Below are 12689 nucleotides of genomic sequence, written 5' to 3'. Positions count from 1 at the left end.
GAAATTAATATTAATTGGTATGATATAAAACTTGAGAAATTATTAGTTCTCGATGTATTAATACTTAATGCCCCTCGAGATAATAAAATTACATTAAATAAAATTTTAATTATATTTCTCAACTGAAAAAAATTCTATTATAGTCTATTATGGATGACAGGGACTATTATGGGACAGGCAAAAATATTACAATTGACTATCATGGATAGATTGTTTTATTATGGGTCGCATTAATCCTTTCAAGCAATTGTGATTTTGTCAATTTTTATAACGTTTTGAGCGAGTAATACAATTCCGTACTTAATGTATTTACTTTACCACAACATTAAGAATAGCGGCAACTATACATCGAAATTACAGTAGAAAAAAATTCTTTTTTTCTATTTTTCAATTCATGAGAAATTTTATTTTAATTGATTTACTTTGAAAACAGAACTGAGATAGAAAAGTAGCAAATTGCCATTCTTTAAGATCAATTTTTTAAGAAAAATATTTTTTTTTGTTGGACTTTTTGTTATGTTTATTATAGTTTGGACTAATTACATTATTGTACAGTCGGCAAAAAAAAAAAAAAGATATCACCCTGAATAGCTTTCGTTTTAATGATCCGATTCTTACGTACTAAGTGTCAAACTTAATGGTTTCCGGGGGTGACCTCAAATATGCTAATTGTTAAGTGCTAACTATTAATTAAACTGCGAAATCGGACACAAAAACGTACTTTCTCTGAATAAACGTACATTTTTTATTTACATATTTGGATTCTTAATCCTCAAAATACACGGGGGAACCGCTATCTGGGAAATGTGGTCTCCATCGTTTGGTTAGGAGAGCAATTCAAAGTTTGGACCCCTTAATGTTAATTCACTTTTTGCGTCTTTAGTCATATTTTTAATACTAAATGATCAATTCCAAAAAAATTGCACCCACTCATAAAACTCATTTACCCAAAGATAATTTCATACAAAAAATAATTTCTAATAATTATTCATTATTTTATATTATTTAATTAAATTGATAATGAAAAAATTTGAATTATAAGGTATGACTTTTTTTATACCATATTAATCTACATATTTTTCATTTGAAAAATCTAAAGTTTCAACTGTTTTTATTTAGTACAAGCTTAAAAAATTAAAATTAATTATTTTTTAAAAAAATAATTTGGCTACACTGAATAATTATTAAAATGGGGCGACTAATATTAAAATGTGATTAACTTACGAGGAACTTGACTTCGTGTGCCTAGTGTAAAATTTCATTCATATTTTTTTCGCTAGTAACCGGTTTCTAATCTTTTTATTTTCATTTCTATATGATAAAATACGCTGTTTCTCTTTTAGTCGTCTAAAAATTTATAATTTGTAGTTTAGTAAAAAAAAATTGAAAAAAAGATTTTATTGAATAAAAAGGTTTTATAAAAGCATGGTTCTGATAGAATATGATTATACAATAGATTGTACTAATTTAATGTGATTATATATTTTAGTTTTTAGTTTGTTTTCTCAATATTTGATAAAATTTTACTAATATACATACGTATGCATAAATTTGGAATAATATGTTGATCTATTTCTTCAAAATATAATTATTATTACAACATTATTAAGCATCTAAAAACTTTTCAACATCTTATATATCGTCTTAATCTTAAAAAAAAATTTTAATCACCTGTCTGGAAGTGTTTCTCAGAACTATTTAATTAAGTTTTAACATTTTTAAAATTCTTATTCTTTAAGCTACTACGTATATTATTTCTGCATTGATATACTAATCAATTTTTTTAGTACTTTAATTTAAGTTTTCCTTAAAGTAAAGCTATTTTTTAAATTATTGTCAAGCTTGTTTTTAAAAGAAAACTTAGAATTAATGTCTGCTAGCTAACAATAAAACCTTGTTAAGAATAAAAAACATTCCGCTGCTTAAAATTATTTGATGCAAAACAGCTGACTAAGCATACTATTTTTTTGGAGAAACTAATAAAAATTATTGATTGTCTTTTCTTATTTCGTTTCTTGTGACTTCAACATAGATTATCTGAAAAAATGTTGATGTTTTATAAGTCCCTATAAAGAGTATAAATATATATTATACATCCATTTTCTTGTCTAATTTATTTAAAGCTTTTTTTTTTCTTTCTTTTTTAACAAAGTTCTGATGACCTTTTCATTTTCTCTATTTTTGCTCTACGAAACATAAATTAATGGAAATAACTAGCACAGACAGCTTCTATTGGTAAAATGTTGAAAGCAGAAGCTTCTTTTTTTTATCGAACAGCCGTAGATTGGCACCAAAGAGCGTTTGTCTTTCTCGAAGAGCAGACATACGGAATGTAATATAGGTGAATTGTACTCCTCATGTGGCAGACTATGCTCCAACAATCGAATTTTTCTGCCGGCATAGAGTATGAACGTTATTTATTGCGTATAGAAAGATTGCACACATAGAACGTTATTATAAATAATGGGGAAATTATTAAATGTATAAAATTTGTTAAAATTTTTAACCCCGAAATGGCTACAAAGCTGATTCAGAGTGCTGTGCGCTGAATGATGAATGGACTTGGAAATATTTAAAGATAAACCAATATGCCCTATCAGCAATGTAGATGCAACAGTTTTTCAAGAATACAACAATTTACAACCAAGCACAAAAATGCCAACTACGAAGCAACGTCTGAATGCGAAAGTAAACAAAATGCAGAAAGTCTTCTTAAAGAATTATCAGGCTGGCAAGCGTTTTTCAGGAAAATAAACAGTGTCCAAGAAGCAGCCACGCACGCAAGTTACTTCGTTACCATAGTCCCCCCCACATGGTCCGGAGGAATGGCTAGGGGAGTTCTTACTTTAGACAAACTGTAGTAATTTATTTAAGCCTCCTTAGCTATGCACAATAGGCTGTTGACTGCTGCCTGAGAAACATCCCTGAGAATGATACGAAGACAGGTAATTCTCAACAATGATCCTGTGCAGAGGAGATGTCTCCTCCGCTTTGGTAGCTTCATGCTTTCATGCTTATGATTGCTCACTCAATGAATACTTCAAAATTCAGTTCTTTGTTGCCAACGTGGAAAAAGAAATTTTATCGTTTTTATCTATCTTTATATGTACGGAATAATATTTTATGCAGTAAGAACTTTTACATTGTAGATAGGTAGTTAATCATACTAATTGGGTATAATATGAAAAAAACACAACTACTTCGATTTAGTAGGAACAACATATGACGCAATGCTAAACGAATGGAATTTAGTTGTTGTTTATTTAGTTATTGTTATTAGTAGTTGTTGTTGTTTGTTTTAGTTGTTATTGTTTATTTAGTTGTATTTAGTTTCAATAACTTTTCTTTATAATGCAATAAAATCTGGCGAGCAGCTATTTAAACGATCGAACACTTCGTTTGTTTATTTGTGGCTTGAAGTTTGTTTATTTGTGGCATGCCGTTCATGGGTTAAATTTAGTAGGAACAACACAACCTGTGACGTAGGCTATATTATACCCAATTGAGCTAAAAAAAAATATTTTTATACCTTCGAAATTATTCCAGGGAAAATATAATTCTCACTATATATTTAAAAAAGTGCAAAATATTTTAAAATTTCAAAAGAATACTGAATGCTAAGCGCTTGATAGCTATCTTGAAATAAATACAATTTCAGTAACGCGGGATTTAAATTATACGAGTATGTTACCACTGTAACTTATTCATGATTTTGTTGCTTTTTTTTCTGAAATTTGTGTTTCTGAAAATGCGTAAATTTGAGTTTTATTTTTCTTCTTAGATTTCATTAGAAATATTTAAAACAATTACTATTTAAATATTTGTACATGAATAGCGAAAGCTAATATAAATCACCGTAAATGATTTTATGCTAAGATATGAAACAATATTTGAGAAATTACACTCGCAAAGTTTTGAAATATTGAAAATAAAAAAAATTTATTCCTTTTCGAATAGCAAGAAATATATTTATCTTGTTATAATTTCCAAATTATGAAATTATTCCCTATAATATCTATCTTTATTATCTATCTTTAAAGCAGTATATTTTATTTTTCTCGAATTCATCATGTGATTAGAGTTGCTTGAACTTTTAATTATTGCGATAATTTTCGCAAGTGTAAGGTACTCTCGCATAATTGGTCTTTTATAATTAATAAAAATTAATCTAACTTTTGAGTTTGAATTGCTCCCAATCAAATTATTTTATTTTTAATTTCCATACTTTAACTTTGCCAGACAAACATGCCAGATAAATTATCAAAAGGGTGGCATATGGTATCGCTTAAACAAATAAAAAAAAAAGAAATTTTTTTATTCTGTTGTCTTTTGGAGAAATAGGTATCACACAATAAATAAATTTTTAACAAAGAAATTATTGTTCCATTTTGAAAGCCCTTCAGGAATTATTTTCTAATAAAATACTTATAAAAAAACTAGAATAGATGAAAAAACTTTTAGGGTATCGAAAAAATCTGAAGAGTATAAAAAAATAATATAATTTTATCACATAAGCAAAACCGTGACATCATGTTAATAGTTATGCCAATGCATCATTCGTAAGTCATTTCATTAACGACATATCTGCTGTCTAAATATAAAACTCAATTAATTCAATTGGAAATATCAGTTTATTTCTTTTTTAGCATTATATAAAGATATAACTATCGATTCTAAAATCACATTTAGAAAAAAAGGTAAGATCCGACCTTTTTTTTTTTTTTTTTGTCTTTAAGCACCTGTTAGTGTAAAACTTTAAAACTATCATTTCTGACGTTCATATTCCACAGATAATTTATAAGACAAATGCTTTTATTTTATTAAATACTAGCGGTTCCGTTGAGTAACTTTTCCGTTTTTTAAAAAAGAAAGAATTTTAAGTTTTTCGAGACAAATCATATAGTAAAAAGTCAAAACTATAAACTGTTAAATAATACATAAATGTAATAAACTTAAATTGTTTAAATGAGAGTGGATTTTATTTTTGTCTCTTACAAGTTCTTATGATATCGTAGTGAAGTTGTCCGAGTAATAGTGGATTCAATTTTTGTCTCTTACATATTCCTATGATATCGTAGTGAAGTTGTCCAAGTGAGAGAGGATTTAATTTTTGTCTCTTACATGTTCTTGTGGTATCTCTGTTTGTTGCATCGAAATTTTAATTAAATTTTATATTGTTCGAAATTTTAATTGAAATATATAGTGCAACACATGCTAACATTAAAAAAAAACTAATTATCTCAATAATCTTTAACGAGCTTGTCCTAAACCAGGAAAAAACAGACCACCCTGAATAACTTTTGATTTAATGATCGGATCTTCACGATTTAGGACTCAATCTTAGTGGCTCGAGAGAGTAACCTTAGATATTCTAATTAATGAGCTCAGACGATATTTTAAGTTACGAAATCAGATGCAAAGACATACTTTCTGCGAACATACCTTTTTTTTTTGACGAATATGTATTTCTGACTCACAAACTTTAGGGGGTACTCGCAATTTGAGAAACATGGTTCCAATAGTTTGATCATGGGAGCGCTCCCAAGTTTTAACCTCTTAATGGTAATTTTACTTTGGGAGCGCTCCCAAGTTTTAACCTCTTAATGGTAATTTTACTTTTTGCGTATTTCGCTATAAATTTAATATATTTTAACCGAATTGAAACATATTTGCCCATAATTATGAAATTTGTTTATCCTAAAATAATTCGAATGCAAAAAAACAACTTTTCGCGAATATTTACTATTTTTTATTACTTTATTCAATAATGATCGAAAACAATTTGAATCCAAATTGAAGTTCCCAAGAAGCTTTTGGTGCTTGAAAAAATTACTATTTGCTGAAAATGTGGGATTATATACTAACCATAAGTTGAAGAAGATGTTAATTAATATACATCTTACATTATACATCCTGATATACATCTTGATTGATATGCCATATATTATTCCAGTGTGATGCAGGTAATAAATTTCAAGAATTTGAAATTCGTTATCAAAAGAAGATGTGAACGATTAATTATTATAGTTGATTCTTGGCTTAAAATCCTTTACTATTCGAATTTAATAAATTTAAAAGCCTTAAAATTGAAATGCCGTTTGGACAAATAAGAAAAAATATATTTATGTTATATTTATGTATTAAAATATATTTTTAACATTACCACTGACTGTTAGATGTATACTTTTATCAATTATCGATAACTTATGTTTGTTAGCTGCCGTAATTGTTTCTAGAAGTTTCACTTCAGCACTTAAACTATGCGTTTAAGGAACTTATTGGATATTTTAAAAAAAATTAAGTGTTATCGTCTGTTTTTATTTTTTAAATATTTAGTAAAAATGTCATGACAGCGCATGTTTTAAAAGCTTTCATCAATGAAATTTCATATTTTCGATACTGTGCGGATCCGGGTAATGCTTGAAGGAGGGGATTGCTTACAAACCACCCCTTGAGCAACTCCTTGAGCCCCTTGCCAACAGCAGGAGGGAAAAAAACGATTCAAATCAGTGCCCTCGAGCTATTAGTAAACTTACTACGTTCAGACAGACTTTAACTTTTATATAGAGAGAGAAAAAAGAAACAAAATCTTTTCAAAGATTTTCAAACTATAAATAGTGCCCCAAACTTTGATCGCAAGGCTTTCGGGAATGGTTTTTATTTTATGAAAACTATTAATGTATATTATTTTAATTACGTTATAATTGCAAACATTATTTATGACTATTTATTTTAACCATCTTAATATTTTTAAAAAATATTTATTTGAGCCTAAAAATAACCGCGCCAATTTGAAGATATGTCAAATAACATTTTCGGCAATGCTACCATTACTTATTTTAAAAATGGAACTATTATTAATTTTACCAATCATATTATCATAGAATATTTTTTATTTGATCCAACATCCGCAGTTGCGATGACATCTGCTGTCAACAAGTAGCCCAACAAAATGACGAGATATGATAAAAGCATGGCTTAAGAATAAGTTTCCATAGAGTTAGTGGCTTGTAAAAAAGTTCGAAACAATAGGGCAATTTTTGAGGTAGTCACAATCCATATGAATTCGATGGCGTATAAAGCTATCAGCTGAATCAATTTCTTCTATCATATGTAAAACGATTATCACTAAGTCTAGCAAATCCTGTTATTATTTATTCAAACAATTTTAGTGTTTCTTATTTTATCTATCATACTGCTATATATTTTTAACAACAGCATTTTTATTTAGTGCATCAATCGGTATTTTTTTTATCAATTCTATTATTATGTATTTTATCAATTGTATTATTATTTTATTACTCAATAGCATAATATTTTTATCAATTCCATTATTATTTATTTTATCAATAGTATTAGTATTTGTTTCATAAATTGTCCTATTATTTACTTTATCCATTCCACAAGTATTTATTTTATCAGTTCTATTCTTATTTATAGCATCAATCCTATTTAACAATTTTATTAAAATTTATCTCAACCATCATAAGATTATTGACTTTAGCAATCTTATTGTTAATTACTATTTATTTTATCATTCGACTTCATCAATTTAATTACTATTTATTATTTATATATTTTATTGTTTATGCATTAATTTTCTGCATTAATTTTCACATTATCTGCGTTATCTGCATTAATTTTCATTTTTGCAGACCATTGTTGTGGTATTTAGAGAGAAAAAAGGAAAACGACAATGCTTCAATTCATAATATTCTTGACTCTTAAAATTTTCTATTTTGTGATAGCCACTGATTCTATAAAGATTTTTCCAATATCAGGACATACCCCTCCAACGGTGGATGATCCCGTAAGTACCATTTACTATTGTCATTTACCATTACCATTAATTTTTCTCATTACTTGTTGATTTTTATAACTTTAACTTCTGTTGCTGCACACGTATTAATAACTTTTGGTATAATTTCTTTTCATTGCAAGTATTATCATTGCTAGTATTATAATTTCCAGTATTATCATTTCCCAGGAAGTGATAACTGTTCTTATTTACATATAACTTTTGATAGGCTTGCTTTTTAGTAGATGAAGTAGTATAAACATCGGGTAACTAACCCTGTTTCTCTGCTTTAGTTGTATCCTTCCAGATTCGATTAAGAGCTCTTTTTCTATACATTTGAAATCATAAAATCTTTATCTCCTAGTCTACAAAGTATTTCAACTAAATTATCAGGATTTGCTGGCAATCTTCAAATTAATTAGAAACATGTGAGCTTTTCAGGCATTTCAAAATCTGCATCATTGATTTCTTTCTTTCTCTCAATGATTAATTTGCAAACTATTCTCGTCCTCTGTGTCGGTTATCAACGTTTGGAACTGCTTGTCAATTCCTTGAAATATAGTAGAATAACTCCGAGCTTTTCACATTTCATAAGAGCGTATGTCTCTGTTTGTTGCATCTATTGGTAATGGCTTCTCAGTACCACCAAAAATTCCCAGGAGCCTTTATCGATGAATAGCACCTTCATATTTATTTCCCAGCTGTTGTAATTGAAAATATTTAGCTTTGGAAATTTCAATATGAAACTGCTGATGTTTTTGGCCTTCTTAAATCTTTCTAAACGGCCCAGTAGTGATATAATAAACTTGCTTCTAATAAAGATAACAAAAGCTTAACTAAGCAGGGCCCATAACCTTGCTGGAATAGTTGAATGCGTATAGTGGAAAATGCTAAATCAGGAAATTTATAATCAGTCAAATCCAAAAATATCAGGAATCCGTCAAAAAAAAGGTACGCTTATTCAGAGAAAGTACTATTTTGTGTCTGATTTTGTAATTTAAAATAACGTCCATTCAGATTAATTAGCATATTTGAGGTCACCTACTCAAACAATTAAAATTCAGTCCTGAAACTACAAGATATGATCGTTAGATCAAAAGTTTTTCAGAGAGGTCAATTTTGTTTTGCCCACCCTCAATATATTTTTTGCATTCTGAATATATTTTCACTGTTATAAATAAAAATAATTTTTTAAAAATTAATTTCAGATTCGATATATATACATTCCTGCCAGCTTACTTCCAACTCACAACTGAGGGTGAAACAAGGGCGATGATGAAGCAAATACCTATTATTACTGCAGCAAGTTCCGACTTTTTATTACTGCTGCAGTTTCCACTTTCTATTTATTAAGTGATGATATCGTAATATTATATATTCTTAGACTAAATAAAATACTAAATTTGTTTGTGGACGTTTGGCGACAGTGTGTTGAGTTGCTGACAACGAAAAACTATCAAATAAACCTACATAGTATAACACCACCCGCATATGTAAATATCTTAAAATTTTTCGCATACGATTTTAAAAGTTTTCCTTATAAATATTATTCGCGATATTATAATAAGCGAATATTTTAAAAATCAAGAATTTGAAAAATGATTTGAATGATTAAAAATAAGCATATTTATATTCTTTAATTTTTTTAACTTATTTTTGTCTACGTATTTCTTTCTAGCTCGCGTTTTTTGGCTTAACCATTTATAATAGAACTAGGAGGCTCCACCCCCTGCTCGCTAACGCTCGCCAACCCCCGAGGATTGCTACGCAATCCTATGCGGTTCACGCCGTGAACCATGGCTCGCTGCGCTCGCTCGCCAATGAACACAATGTTCTAGCACAAAGACATAATATATTATCATCAAAGACATAGTATTTTATCATCAAAGACATAGTATTGTACTTATGTAGAAGAATTCTACCAATGTTCTTATTGACTTTTAAAAAAGTATATTAGCTATTTAGATTGTACATGGTGAAAAAATCAAAACATTAGCTAAATAAGAAACATATTAGCAAAATAAATGATCAAATATTGCTTCACTAATATTCTGCATTTTAAAGCGTGAAAATTCAATGCATAAATAAACGCGAAATATAAAAAAATTCAATGCATTCAATACAAACACTTAAACGTTTTTTAGACGTTTAGGTAGCTCCCAGTAGAAAAATATCAATTCAACAGCGGCCTTTTAAAGCATTCTCACTTCAATTAATTAATTAATTCCTAATGGAGTTTAAATTAAATATTCGCGATGGCAACGCTCGAGTACGCCATCTAGTGGGAGACTGAAAATATCGGACATTAGTTCCCACAAAGCCATTGGCAGTGACGGACGCCATTTCATTAGCAGCAAATAAGAAACAAAATTTCCCTAAGGAAAAGGTAGAACTTTTTGAAAAAACTAACCAGAACATGCCAAACATTGAAGCAGAACACGCCAAGCATTTGAAGAACAATTTCTTGATAATTTTTACCTTTCTATTGCCAACAACATAACTTCCAATTTCATGATCACTTGCTGTTACAGATTGTAACATAATAACTACGGTAAAATAATTTTTTCTGTCTTCAGTTCATTGCAAATTAAAGTGAAATTAGCATTGCTTTCGTCATTCCAATGAATAAATAAGAATTCAGAATATGCACAGAACTGTATAATATATAGTTATAGAATATTGTTCTTCCTTATAGAATAGTATATATTTCTGTATCTATATTATTCGTAAAACAACAATAAAGAATCATCCAAACTACTTGAAATAGATTCATTTGTACTGATTATTAATAAATTTGTATCTTTTTCTAGGTAATTATTTTTTTCTTTTGAAGGAATAATTTCAACTAGAATTCAGCTATTCTGTTTTTAAGCTACATGTTCAAATTCATATCGAGATCTTACATTTATAAAATTTTGATGTGTGGTATGTTATCTAAAAGTAATGAAGGGATAATCTATGCATATATTATTTTAAAATAAAATTTTCAAACGAAGAACATTTCATTTGGAATTCTGCGGATTTATAAAACAGGTGGGTGTTATGATTTTTATAATAAAAAATTTGCTTGTAAATATTTTTTTTTCTTATTCGATGATAGTTCTCTACAGAATGGATTTTTACGTCTGATTAAGAATTATAAGAATAATAAAAAAAGAAACAATATGTATTTCAATGTAAAGAATTCTTAAAATCGTTTTTTATCCTAAGAATTCTTTATTTTCCGTTTTTTAGTTTATAATTTTTTGATAAAAATTGTTGTCAAAATAATTTTTTTGAACAATTAAATGGTATAACATTATGTGTTTATGTATACTTCTTGTATATTCTAATGCTTGAAGTAATATAATTCAGAAAAGTATGGAATAAAAATTCGGTACTTACGTACTAACGCCATCGCCACTACAGATTTGGCGGTTTTTAAGTGCCGCCAATCTGCACTTTAAATTTTTTCGACAAATCATAAAATAAAACACTTTATTTGAAATCAAAGTAGTCAGTCGGATTTCGGTGGAAAATGACCCGATATAGAGTTTAGCATAGGTTCAAAACAATCAGATCGCCACATGAACTCTGATAAATAAGATTCCAAATGAAATAACATTTCCAAAACGTACATTTACCAAGATAAAGTTTCATGTTGTGGGAATTGGTATATTTTCGTTTTTTCGGTAAAATATTTCCCTCCTGAAAAAATAAAATTGCATCTTGTATTGTTTTTGGCAAATCCCAAAGACGAATTTTCGTAGCACTAAAAATGGCGACAAAAAAGAATTGCTTTTTTTGTTTTTGTTTCGTCAGCATTCTTTATTTTACGTTTCTTAGTTTCTAAATAATGTTTTTTATTGAATCTTTTAATTTTTTGATAAAAATTGTTGTCAAAAAACTTTTTTTACAAAATTAAATTTCATAAAATTATAAGGTTTATGTATACTTTCTGTTCATTTTAATTTCTGAAGTAATATGATTCTTAAAGCTATAGAATGTAAAGTTTAATAGGCCTTTCATGTTATATCATTAAATTTAGTAAAACTATTTTTCGGGCATTAGGTTTTAACTCTTATAAGAATATACATATTTTTTTCTGTTAATGTACAAATATTTTTCCGATGTGTTTTGGATATTCCTTCTCTAATAAAAAGAGATACCATTTTGTTTTCGTTTGCATAAGAAAGAATACCAAATATTTTTCTCTTTTAAATTTAATTAGCCATAATAAAGAAGGAACGTTGCAATGCTACGTGCTACATTAAAGACGCCTCTAAAGTAACTGAATCACTGTTCATGTGGAAATCGCAGGTATCCGTCTCATACAACAACGCCCCCTATAGTTCGTTGCGATCACGAAGTGTCATGTTTTTAGTGCATGAATCTGAATTGAACAACCTGATAATGCTCACTCTGGTTATTGTTATCTGGTTGCTCACTACGTGCTCTTGCGCGCCGAATCCAATCAATTAAAAATGAAAACTGTTGCCAGCGCGAGAAAAGAAATATAATCGGTTTTACTGATACATACGTACGTATTAGCGTTTTATATAATAAGAAGATAGATTTTTGTCAGTCCCATAATACTCCCATCCAACAATAATAATCCATAATAGAATTTTTCTTTGACCCCTAATAAAACCATCTATCCTTAATAGTCTATAATTATATTTTTGCCAGTGCCATAATAGTCCTCTTCATTCGTAATAGACTATAATTGAATTTTCATCAGTACCATTTTAGAAACATAATTAAAATTCTAATTGATAAATTTTTATCATCACGAGGGGCACCTTAAATATTAATATACTAAATACTAATAATTTCTCAAGTTTCAAGTTATTATAATTAATATCAATTTCTCATGTTTTCAAGTGTCGAAGCAATATTTTTCGAATAGAAA

This window comes from Parasteatoda tepidariorum, chromosome 10 (genome assembly GCF_982258835.1).
Source record: "Parasteatoda tepidariorum strain Cologne lab strain chromosome 10, Ptep-v5.0, whole genome shotgun sequence".
Taxonomy (NCBI): domain Eukaryota; kingdom Metazoa; phylum Arthropoda; class Arachnida; order Araneae; family Theridiidae; genus Parasteatoda; species Parasteatoda tepidariorum.
The sequence above is the reverse complement of the archived record's forward strand: the minus strand, read 5'-3'. Positions refer to the sequence as shown.